Source organism: Canis lupus, chromosome 6 (assembly GCF_011100685.1).
Source record: "Canis lupus familiaris isolate Mischka breed German Shepherd chromosome 6, alternate assembly UU_Cfam_GSD_1.0, whole genome shotgun sequence".
NCBI classification, from domain to species: Eukaryota; Metazoa; Chordata; class Mammalia; order Carnivora; family Canidae; genus Canis; species Canis lupus.
The window spans coordinates 8,601,240-8,611,139 of NC_049227.1; the positions used below are offsets into that span (position 1 = coordinate 8,601,240).

A 9,900-nucleotide genomic window follows, 5' to 3' on the forward strand; every position below is an offset into this window, starting at 1 on the left:
TGTTCTCTCTTGCTGGGAGGGGCAGCCAGGAGATGAGTCATCCTCCCACCTCTTACCACCACCGCCCCCCTAACCTCCCAGGAGAGTCAGGACAGAAGTCTGAGTCTGGTAATTTTGGAACCACATGATTTTTGACTGGACCAATGAGCAGTGACTTCTTCCTGTTGAGTGGCTCAGACACAAAGCGTTAGCAACTTCAACTTCGGGAAGCTTTATATTCTCATTGGCTGAGGGAACTGGAAGTGGTGAACATTGGACCAATCCAAGAGTTTCTGGTGGCGGAGGGCGGGGCTTCTGGAGCAAAGGGAGGGGTTAGAGCATTGCATCTCTCTCCTGACACTAGTGACTTTTTCCTCCAACACATGTAGCTTCTTGAGGTGCTATCCCACAATTGAGCATATTCCACCTTAACTGAGGCTTTGTGAGAGGTGCAGTGTATTAGTTTTAAAAATCAGAAATGAGGGGATCCCTGGGTGGCGCAGCGGTTTGGCGCCTGCCTTTGGCCCAGGGCGCGATCCTGGAGACCCGGCATCGAATCCCACATCGGGCTCCCGGTGCGTGGAGGCTGCTTCTCCCTCTGCCTGTGTCTCTGCCTCTCTCTCTCTCACTGTGTGCCTATCATAAATAAATAAAAAAAAATAAAAAAAATCAGAAATGGGAGGAAGTCCTTTTAAGAAAAAAAAAAAAAAGGAAGAGGGGCACCTTGCGGGCTTTGATCTCGGGGTCCTGAGTTCAAGCCCCATGTTGGGTGTGGAGATTACATAAATAAAAACTTAAAAAAAAATAGAAAGAGGAAGAGAAGGTTAAGTGACTTGTCAGTTACTTATTGGTCTACCTGGGCCTAGAATTCTAGGGAGGACTCTCATCAGTTCACCCTTGGTGTGGCCGTGTGGGTGGGAGCCCAGGAACTTGACATGAACCTTCACCTGATCACATTAGCACAGCCCGCTGGATCAGTTTACCAGGTAATGGAGCTATCACCTTGGAAAGGATTTAAAAAAAAAAAAAAGTGGAATAAGAGGTAGGAAATCAACTTTGGTGGGAAAGGGAGCCGGGCAGACCCTGGAGGGAGGGGCAGGGGGATGGGCTCTCATCCCCAACAGACCTTAATACTCCCTGTAGCACTTTACGGTTACTATAGGACTTTCACATCCATCACTAACCTGGTTCCTTACAGGGTAGAACTGCAAGTGGTTTTTATCTCACTTGGGGTGGGGGGTGGGGGTTGTTAGTGCTCAGGAGTTAAGAGCCTGGGCCACCAGCTCATTGGGGTGGGGGTAGTGCTCCGAGTCCACACTTGTTCCTCCCACCCTTCCTCCACCCACCCGGTGTAACACTGGATGCTGAGCCGTGTGCGCAGATCCCCAGGACGTGAGTGCGTGCAGAGGTCTGTGTTCGTGCGCTGGGGGCGGGAGATGGGTTCGTGGGTGTACCTGGAGTCTTTCTGCGTGCTGCCCTGCGGGGTGCCTTGTTGCCTGGCGGCCAGAGGCTGAGTGTGAGCTGAGCCCCCCACCTCCCCGGCCCGTGCACCCGCGGAAAGAGGCTACTCTGCGCCCCCGAGGAGTGGTGGCCCTTCTGAGCGGTCTGGGCCTTGCTCTGCTCCCTTTAGCCTCTCTGCTTCTGTCTCCCGGGGTCTCCTCGCACCCTCTTCTGCAAGGGTTTCCAATTTCCTCATCAGTTTCTCCGACCAGGTCCCTGGGGCTTTGCGTGCCCTTTCCAGTCGCTCGGATTTATCTAGCAGCGGGAGGTCGGGGGGAACGCGATTAGGTCAAGAGGGTGACCTCTGGAGGAGGGGGAGCCGTGCGGCAAGGGGAGGAGAGGAGGTTCCGGGACAGAGCTAGAGATGCGGGGGGCGGGGGGCGATAACTTAGCCAGCAGTACCCCCTCCGCCAAAACCCAAGGCACCTCCCACCCTCGGTCCTGCTCCCCGGACGGGACAAGGGGCGGAGTCTCGTCGGCCCCACTTGAGGCCACTCAGCTGCGCAGGCCCCCGGGCCCCTATGCCCCCCCCCCCCCGCTCTCCCCGCCCGCCCCCAGGCCGCCCCGAGTCCACTCCAGATCCGGGCCGGGTTTCCCCCGCGTCGCTGGGGTCTCCGCCCCTCGGAGCCGCCGCCCCGGCCCAGGCAGAGCAACGCAGCGGGAGGCGCCCGCAGCGCCGGGACCCCGAAGCTCCCCGCGGGCGCTCGCTTGCGGGACTGAGCCGCGGCAGACCCCACAGCCGCACTCGGACTCCGAGTCGGGGCTGCTCCGGTCCCCGCGCGTCACCCGAACTCGACCCTCGGGGCTCCGAAGTGACCCCTCTCCGGGCCCAGTTCGCTGTCCGCGTGGCCCGCCCCAGGCTCCGGCTCCGGCGAGGTAGGGGGCCGCGGGCCTGGGGGCTGGGGGCTGGCGTGCTCCTCCTCTGCGGAATGGGGGCAGCAGAAGGCCACCGCCCCCCCAGGGGAAGACAGCCGCTGCGCCCCCTAGAGCCCAACCCCTCCGGTCCGGTGACCTAGATAACGGGGACAGGGACTTTGCCTAGATGTTCGGAGGCACTTTCCCGTCCGTCATCCTTCCCCCACCCCGTCGCCATTGAGCTCCCACCTGTCCCCAGAGCCTGGCGCCCAGGGGGGCCCCTGCCAAGTAGACAGCTTCCTTCAGAATCTCCCTCCCGCTTGCCGCCCCCACTCCCCACTCCTGGAAAGGTGAAGAGGGAAGACTCTCCAGTGCAGCCCCCTAATCCATGGCTGTGGCTCTGGGGCACTCCCCCACCTCTCCTTCGTCTATCTTTCGCATCCCCTGGCTCTGCCCCATTTCATCTTGTTTCCCCTGTCTCTGTTTCCAAGGTCTCTGTTCTCTTCCAGACTCTTTTTCTGGCTCTCTCCTCCCCTTGACCCCTTCCCCCCATCGCACACCGGGGGAGAAGGGGATGTGTCGCTGCTTTCTATTTCTGGTCTCCCTGGGGAAGGGGTGCAGCGCTAGGACTTTTTTTTGGCATCCGCTGTGTCCTGAGTCACGAGGTGTCATGTCTGTGTTTCTGTCCGTGCCTCCTCCCACTCCCCTCTCCCATCCTCTCCTGCCCAGCATCACCCTGTCCGCCTTTGTCTCCTTCCTGTCTTTTCGGCTCTCTTCTTTGGGCGCTTTGTGTAGCTGCTGTCTCTTTGTCTCCGCCTCTCCGCTCAATGCTCCCTCTGCTCCCTCTCCTCCCTCTTCCAGCTCCGAGAAGCTGTCGACCTCAAGGGCATCAATATTTCAGGTGTGTGGGGTGCGGTGGAGGTGGAGTGGGGGGCTCCCAGCATGCCCAGCGAGGACAATAATCATCCCCTCCCAAGAGTGGTCATTCATATTTATAAGATTGAAAGAATGGAACCAAGGATGCGAGAATGTGGAGGGTAAGGGAAACGCTGCCCCTCTTCTTGGAGCTGGGTCCAGGAGATGCCTGAACTACATCTCCCACAGTGCCCTGGAGGCACAGGGCTGCCTCTGCCTAGACACCTTATGGGAATGATAGTTCAAGGAGCCAGGTTGGAGGACGCTGTTCTGAAGGTTAGGAAGAGGTTGGAGTGAGGAACCAGGGTTGTAGGGCCAGCCAGCAGCTTTGGCTTGGCCTGGAACCCCTAGTCTGCTTTGTTCCCAGCACCCACCATCCCCAGGATTTGAGGAACTTAGAACTTTTGTCTAGCTGCACCCACCCCCCACCACCCACAAATGGAAGAGGTGTGGAGGAGTGCCCAGGAAGAAAATGGGAGAGATGAATTTGCAAGCTCTTCTTTCTTTCCTATGACCCCCTTACAATCTTATCTAAGATGTAGACACACCCTTTGGAAACAGTCTCCCCTATCTGGAAAGCAAAGGACAGTAACTGAAGCCTAACGTCTTGAATTAGTTGGATGTGTCCTTGTCTACAAGTTGCTTATGTTCTGTCCCCTTTTGCGGCATCAGGGAATTGCTGGGGTCTATACAGAACTACCAGCTAGTATTTTTGGGGGTCCTGTGATCAGTTGGTGAGATTGCCTAGAAATGTAGATAGGAGCCACAAGCCAACTTGCTCATCTCTGAGACCCATCATTCCCAGACCCTGCCACAAGGAATCTGGAGCCAGGATAACTTAACTTTTAGCCTGGCTCTGTCCAAGCTGAGTCACCTTAGGCAAGATCTTAGCCTCCTTCGGTGCCTGTTTCCTCATCATGAAAGAAGTGGTTTGAATCTGATGGTCTCTAGTGATCTCTAAGATCCTCTGGGCCTGTCCTTCCCTGCTCTCTGATGGTCTGGTGCTGTCTTACCTCGTCCAGGTAAGGATTACCTGGGAGAGCCTTAGACATCAGCATCAGGTGGAAAAGAAAGAGGGAGATGGGAGTCCTGTTTTGAAGCCATGTCTGTATAGCAAGCACACCGTGTTTATGTGGGCTGTGTTTGTGGCATGGAAGCTAAAACCATCCCTAAATTCATTGGTGTCATTGATCGTCCCCTCTCCCAAACCTAGCTGATGTTCTTGTTAACAAAACAAAAACAAAAATCCAACCAAACCAATATCATCCCCCAGATAGTAGCTGGTATATTTATTTCCTGGGATGTTGGTTAATGAGGCTTAAGGTAGGTTATGTGAAGGGAAAATTATAACTGGCTGAATAAGAAGAGAGTGGTTTAATTGGTGGATTTGGTTGGTCTGGAGGAGAGACGTCTGGAAATGAGGAGTCATTAGGACATGAGGAGGGGGTTTTCTCTTGACCCTGCCTCTGGCAGGGAAAACAGAAGGGCTGGAGGTCAAAGGGTGCCAGATCCATAGGAGTTGACCCAAAAAATGTGAATAGGAAGGACACAGAAAGTCTTGAGTAGAAGATAGGGCAAGAATTATAGGAAGAAATTAGAAAGAAGAATAGATGGAGAGACAGAACAGAGAGACTCTCTGGAGGGAAGGTAAATAGGAGAGAGGGGCATGGGTGATCTTTGTGGAACATTTTGTTTGCAAGAGCTCCCACAGAGACCTTTCCCAAATGATCATCTAGCCCTCAGGTGGAGCTGGGTCTCCCTATGGAGAAGGAGGGAACAAAATCCAGCAGGAGTAAGAGAAAGGCAGGTTTGATTAGCCTGGGAGGAAGGACTTTAAATTTTCTAATGGAGCTGTCCATCTGTTTACTCTTCTGGCTTATGTTTGAATGTATGTGTCAGAGGGTACTGGGGGGGGGGGCAATGAGGGGAATCTGGAGTCTACTCCCCCTCCCTTTGCCCTGGGATTGTGACTGGTAGTGGTAGGAAGGGGAAGGACTGAACCCTCCGTTTTTCCCAGGGAACTCTTTTGTAGGAGAGTGGAGATGATGGTTTCTCATGTTTTGTAGGAGAGTGGAGATGATGGTTTCTCATGTTCCTGCAGAGGTCTTAGAAAAGTGACACCTAAGACATCCCCTGAAGGGATGTCTTTCAATTTTTAACTCTTCCAAGGGCCTTCTGCCCCTTGTCTGAGTCCCTGGGGGCAACTGGAGGTAAAGATCTCAGGCAAGTCTCTGAGGAGCTCATGGGGTTCATGAGTTGTGACTGTTGAGGAGTATTCTGGGTAGAGCAGGGTAGGATTGGGAGCTCTGGGAGCTGATCAGAGCTGGAGGCCCTGTATTCCCAGGGTCCCTGTGGAGAGCAGAAGAGAAGGAGTATTTGTGTAGGAAAGGGCTGTGGGGGACTGAGTGTTTAGGGGCCACATGTGGAAACAGGGACTCTAACCACAATACCGGGTTGTCTCTTTTCTGCAGAGTAATGAAGCTGGAAACCAGTTATGGCACAGCCAGCTCAGAGGTCCCTAAGCCAGAAAGAGGCTGATCCAGATGTGGAGTCACACTCAGACATCCCGCCAAGTCCAGATCCGAATCTGGGATTGAGGTTGAGACTGAGACCTTGGGGGTTAAGTCAGGGTCTGAGGCCAAGGCCAAGTCCTGGAGGGCCAACCCCAGGTCCAGATCATGGCCTGAGGCTAAGGCTGAGCCGTTGGACTTCATGGTAGAAACAGAACAGAAGTTTGAGGAGGTGCTGGCCATCTCAGGGAACATCTACGGTGGCCTCAACTACCTTCCCAGTCGCTACCACAGCTGGCTCCGGATCCCAATCCCAGCATGGTGCTGGCCACACACAACGGAGGAGTGGTGAACCGGCAGGGCCCAGGGGAAAAGAGGGGGAACCACGTTTGGGTGAGTATAGATCTTAGGAAGGAGAAGAGGCCCTCCTCATCTAGAGGGCTCTAAAGAGGAGCCAGTCCACTTTAGAACCAGAGTCCGGCGTGCGGATCCAGGGGCCTGGGCAACTGAGTAGGATGGAGGACACACGGAACACCGAGGAGCGGAGGGAGGGGCTGGTGAGAGCTTCTGTATTTGAGGATTCCTTTGAGGAGTTTCTGGGGGCAGGAGCGCAAAAAGAAGAGAGCAGTCAAGAGAAGGTAGACCGGAGGTGAGAGCAAGAGTGGGGTCAGGACCTCTGAGTAGGCTGAGCATGGAGAACACCCGGACACGGTGAGCAGGTGACAGGGTCTAGACGGAGTTAAGGAGACTAGTAGCAGGGACTAGGGACTAGTAGCAAGCTCCTGGGGTGGAGCCTAGGAAAGGGGGCGTGGCGATGCTCCGGGACCGGGTGCCAGGCGAACCCGATCATCTCGATCATCTCGAGATGACGAATGGTCTTTCTGCCGGCTCTGGAATTCGAGACGTGAGTGCTGAGGATATCTCCCTGGGCAGGCCCGGGTCTGGCCTGGCGCCCGGGGTGGTGACGACGGAGCGCTCAACGTGGGGGAAGAGGAAAGCCCTGTGAGCCGAGAGCCCTGGCAGGGGCGGAGGGCCCCTAACCGCCAGGGTCCGCAGATCGCGATGGCAAGGGCGTGGCGCAGCTGCTGCAGCGCTTCTGCTCCCAGCTAGTCCAGCCACAGCACCCGGGGGTCGAGGTGGCACAGCTCATCCAGGATGACCAGCTGGGCCCCCGGGAGCTGGAGAAATACCGCCTTATCCCCAAACAGGTGAGAAGGACTGGGGAGCTCAGAGAGCCAGGCGTCCTCCCCTCCTCACCCAGTCGCCGGCTTGCTATCTCTGCTGGCTCTGCCGAGTGGGGGCGCCCGTGAGCCCTGCCCCCGCACTCCCAGTCCTTATCCAGGCCCTTCTGTCCAGGGGGTGTCAAAAAGCTCCCAGAAAAAAATAAAATAAAATAAAATAAAAAAAAGCTCCCAGACTCCGAGGTGTCAAACCCTCAGTCCTTACTCCAGATGGCTGGACCGTTACCCTGCCTCCCCTCTATGGATCCTGCCTTCCCCCAGGGACCCAAAGATCCTAACCTGAGCCTTTTTCCTTCCTCTGCGTCTCCCCTATCCTACCGACTAATCTCTTCCCTTCCCTTCCACTCCCCTCGGAGACCCAGCACACATCCCATCCCCACCCCCGTCTCTGGCTCCCTGGCTCTGACCCCATCCCTCCTTGGGGAACAGGTACATATTCTGAGGCTTTGCACCTGGTTCCTCCATGCTACCCTCGGGGTGTGGTGGGGGTGAGGGTGGGCACAGGCTTTCACATACCCCATACCACCTGGCCTGGCACTATCGGTCCTCCTGAGGGGGCCCTACCGAGATCCCGTGGATGCTAATGTGGGAGTGAAGATGCCAAGAGGCACTGGGCTCTCCAGGCCTCCTGCTGTCCACCCCGTGCTCACCCTTGACCCCCGCAGGACATCCTTAGATCTCAACCCCACTGGCTGGGCTGGGCGTACGGCTGGTGACGTGTGGGCCTCAGGCACCTTCTCGACGCTGCCCACCTGAGGCCATGTTGGAGGCTGGTGGAGACGTGGCACACCTCCTGCTCTCGCCTTCCTTTCCCGCAGCGCGACGTGCTTCCGGACGGGGCTATCACCCAGGACTGGCCGAGCAACCTGCGCCTGCTGGCGGCTGAGGGCCTGGAGTGGCACGTGGACAGCCGCGCATACCCGCAAGTGCTCACGCTGTGCACGCGGCCCTTCTCCATCCTCAGGGCGATGACGGCACGTGGCGCTACCTCCACATCGACGCCTTTGGCAGCGATGGCGCGCAGGTGCAGAGCCAGCTTTCTGACACCTGCACCGCTAGGCCCCGCGTCTCGCCGGCCTCAACGTCATGTGCCAGGTTTTCCTAGTGCCCCAGTTATGGTCGCAGCTGGCTGACTTCTGCAGGCCGACAACTAGGGCCGCTCCTATCCGAGGGGAGAGAAGAAGCACTTTAGATCTGCCCTCTTGGACTGATCTCCAGCAAGCCCTGCCCTCCACCGTTTGCAAGCTCCGCCCCCTCCACCCGGCGCTGGCTGCTGGCTCTGAAGCCTACCCTGACCCGGAGGAGCGCCCTCCCTAAACGTTTACTCTACCTTTCTGTCTGCCATCTGGACTCCAGCGCGTCCAAACCCTGCGTCTGTGTTTCTGCCCACGCCTTGATCCGAACCGCTGTGTTTGGGGGAGGCCCTTGCGTTGCTATTGTCCACCTTTCCCCCCCTAACCGGGCAAAGAATGGGTTCCTTCCCAGGCTCATGAGCCTTTCCTGGTCGGTCCACCCTCGCCTAACAGTGAACTCTGCCTTCCTGACTTCTCCCTTCTGCCCCTTCAGGGGCGAAAGGGGGCAGAGGGATGTGCTACACCCAGCTGCCCAACACGTATTACTTTTCTTCCTCCCTCCCTTCTCAAGCTCTCAGAGCTTGCTCTGCATTCCGCTCCTTGCCTCCCTCTCAGACTCCCGTGCCTCTGCATCCTCTCCCTCCTTTCTGTGCTCCTATCCTCCTCCCTGGACCTCCCAGACACTTAGCTCCTCACGGCCCATTTGTCTGCTTCTCCATTCCTCTTCCCCATGACCCCTTCATCATCCGCCCTGTGTGCAATAGGGAGAGAGAGCACCTGTAAATGAACTAGAATTATAATGTCCTGTTGACCTTCCCCTAACGCATTTTTCCAAGCCTGCTCCCTCGGACGGGTTTCCTCCAACTTTGTTCCCTGTTGCTATTTTAAAGCCCCCTTCCCATGCCCCCGACCAGTGGCCTGAACCAGGCCATGGACCAGGGGGGTCGGGCTGGAGAGTTTGGTGTGGGGTGGGCAGGTCCCACAGCCCAGTATGGGGCTGTCTTCCGGTTCTAACCAGGCTGCCTTCTAGCGCCACTGGAACCCCCACCTCCAGATATTTTTGGACGTGCCTCCCTTTCTCTGGTTCCTTTATGCTTCTTGGACTTTGGCAGTTTTCTATTTGAATGCAAGTAGTAACAGCTGCAATTGCACAGCGCTGTCTCCTACACTGGATCCTCACATTTACCACCGAGGGAGGACACAGAGGCTCGCAAAGATCAAAGTGACTCCCAAGTCATTCAAAGTAGCTGGGAGCCTGGCAGGGACTAGAATTCAGGTGTCCCAAGCCCCAGGCACCCACTCTGTGACCATGAGTGCTTGGACTTCTTGTTGGGTGATGCACAATTGGTAGGGATTTGTTGACAGCAAGCACAGGGGGCGCTGGGGATGGAATTGAAGACATGGGCAGAGCAGGGCATCTGGAGGTGAAAGAAGGTGGGCAAGGAGGCCCGCGGCTGCTTCATCACTTCCTCCAGTTCCGGTTTTGCTGCTGTGCTGCACTGCCTTGCTTGGCTGCCTTCGGCGCCTGGCCATGCTGCCACCCTCCCTGTCACTTCAACCGAGGCTGTATTGCAATAAAACGGACCCTTAGCCCACCCTCTGTGTCTGTTTCACTTCTCAGTGGGGGAGGGATGAGACGCATTATCCTCCCCCCCTTCCCCAGCAGCCTGTATTAGAGAGGATCTCTAAGCCCTGTGGCAATGGGGCTAATGACTTCCTGGAGCTGGAGAGGGCTGCTGGCCGCTGCGCGCCCCCACCCCCACCCCAGCCAAGCGGCAGAAAGAAGCAGTTGCTCAGAAGCGAGGCGGGCAGCTGCGCGGCGCCCTG

The 9,900-nt window shown here is 56.7% G+C and overlaps 1 pseudogene; it reads left to right on the forward strand.

The window, feature by feature from the left end:
• Positions 1-2,130: 2,130 nt before the first annotated feature.
• LOC119876330 lies at positions 2,131-9,660 on the forward strand (annotated as a pseudogene).
• The last annotated feature ends 240 nt before the right edge of the window (positions 9,661-9,900 follow it).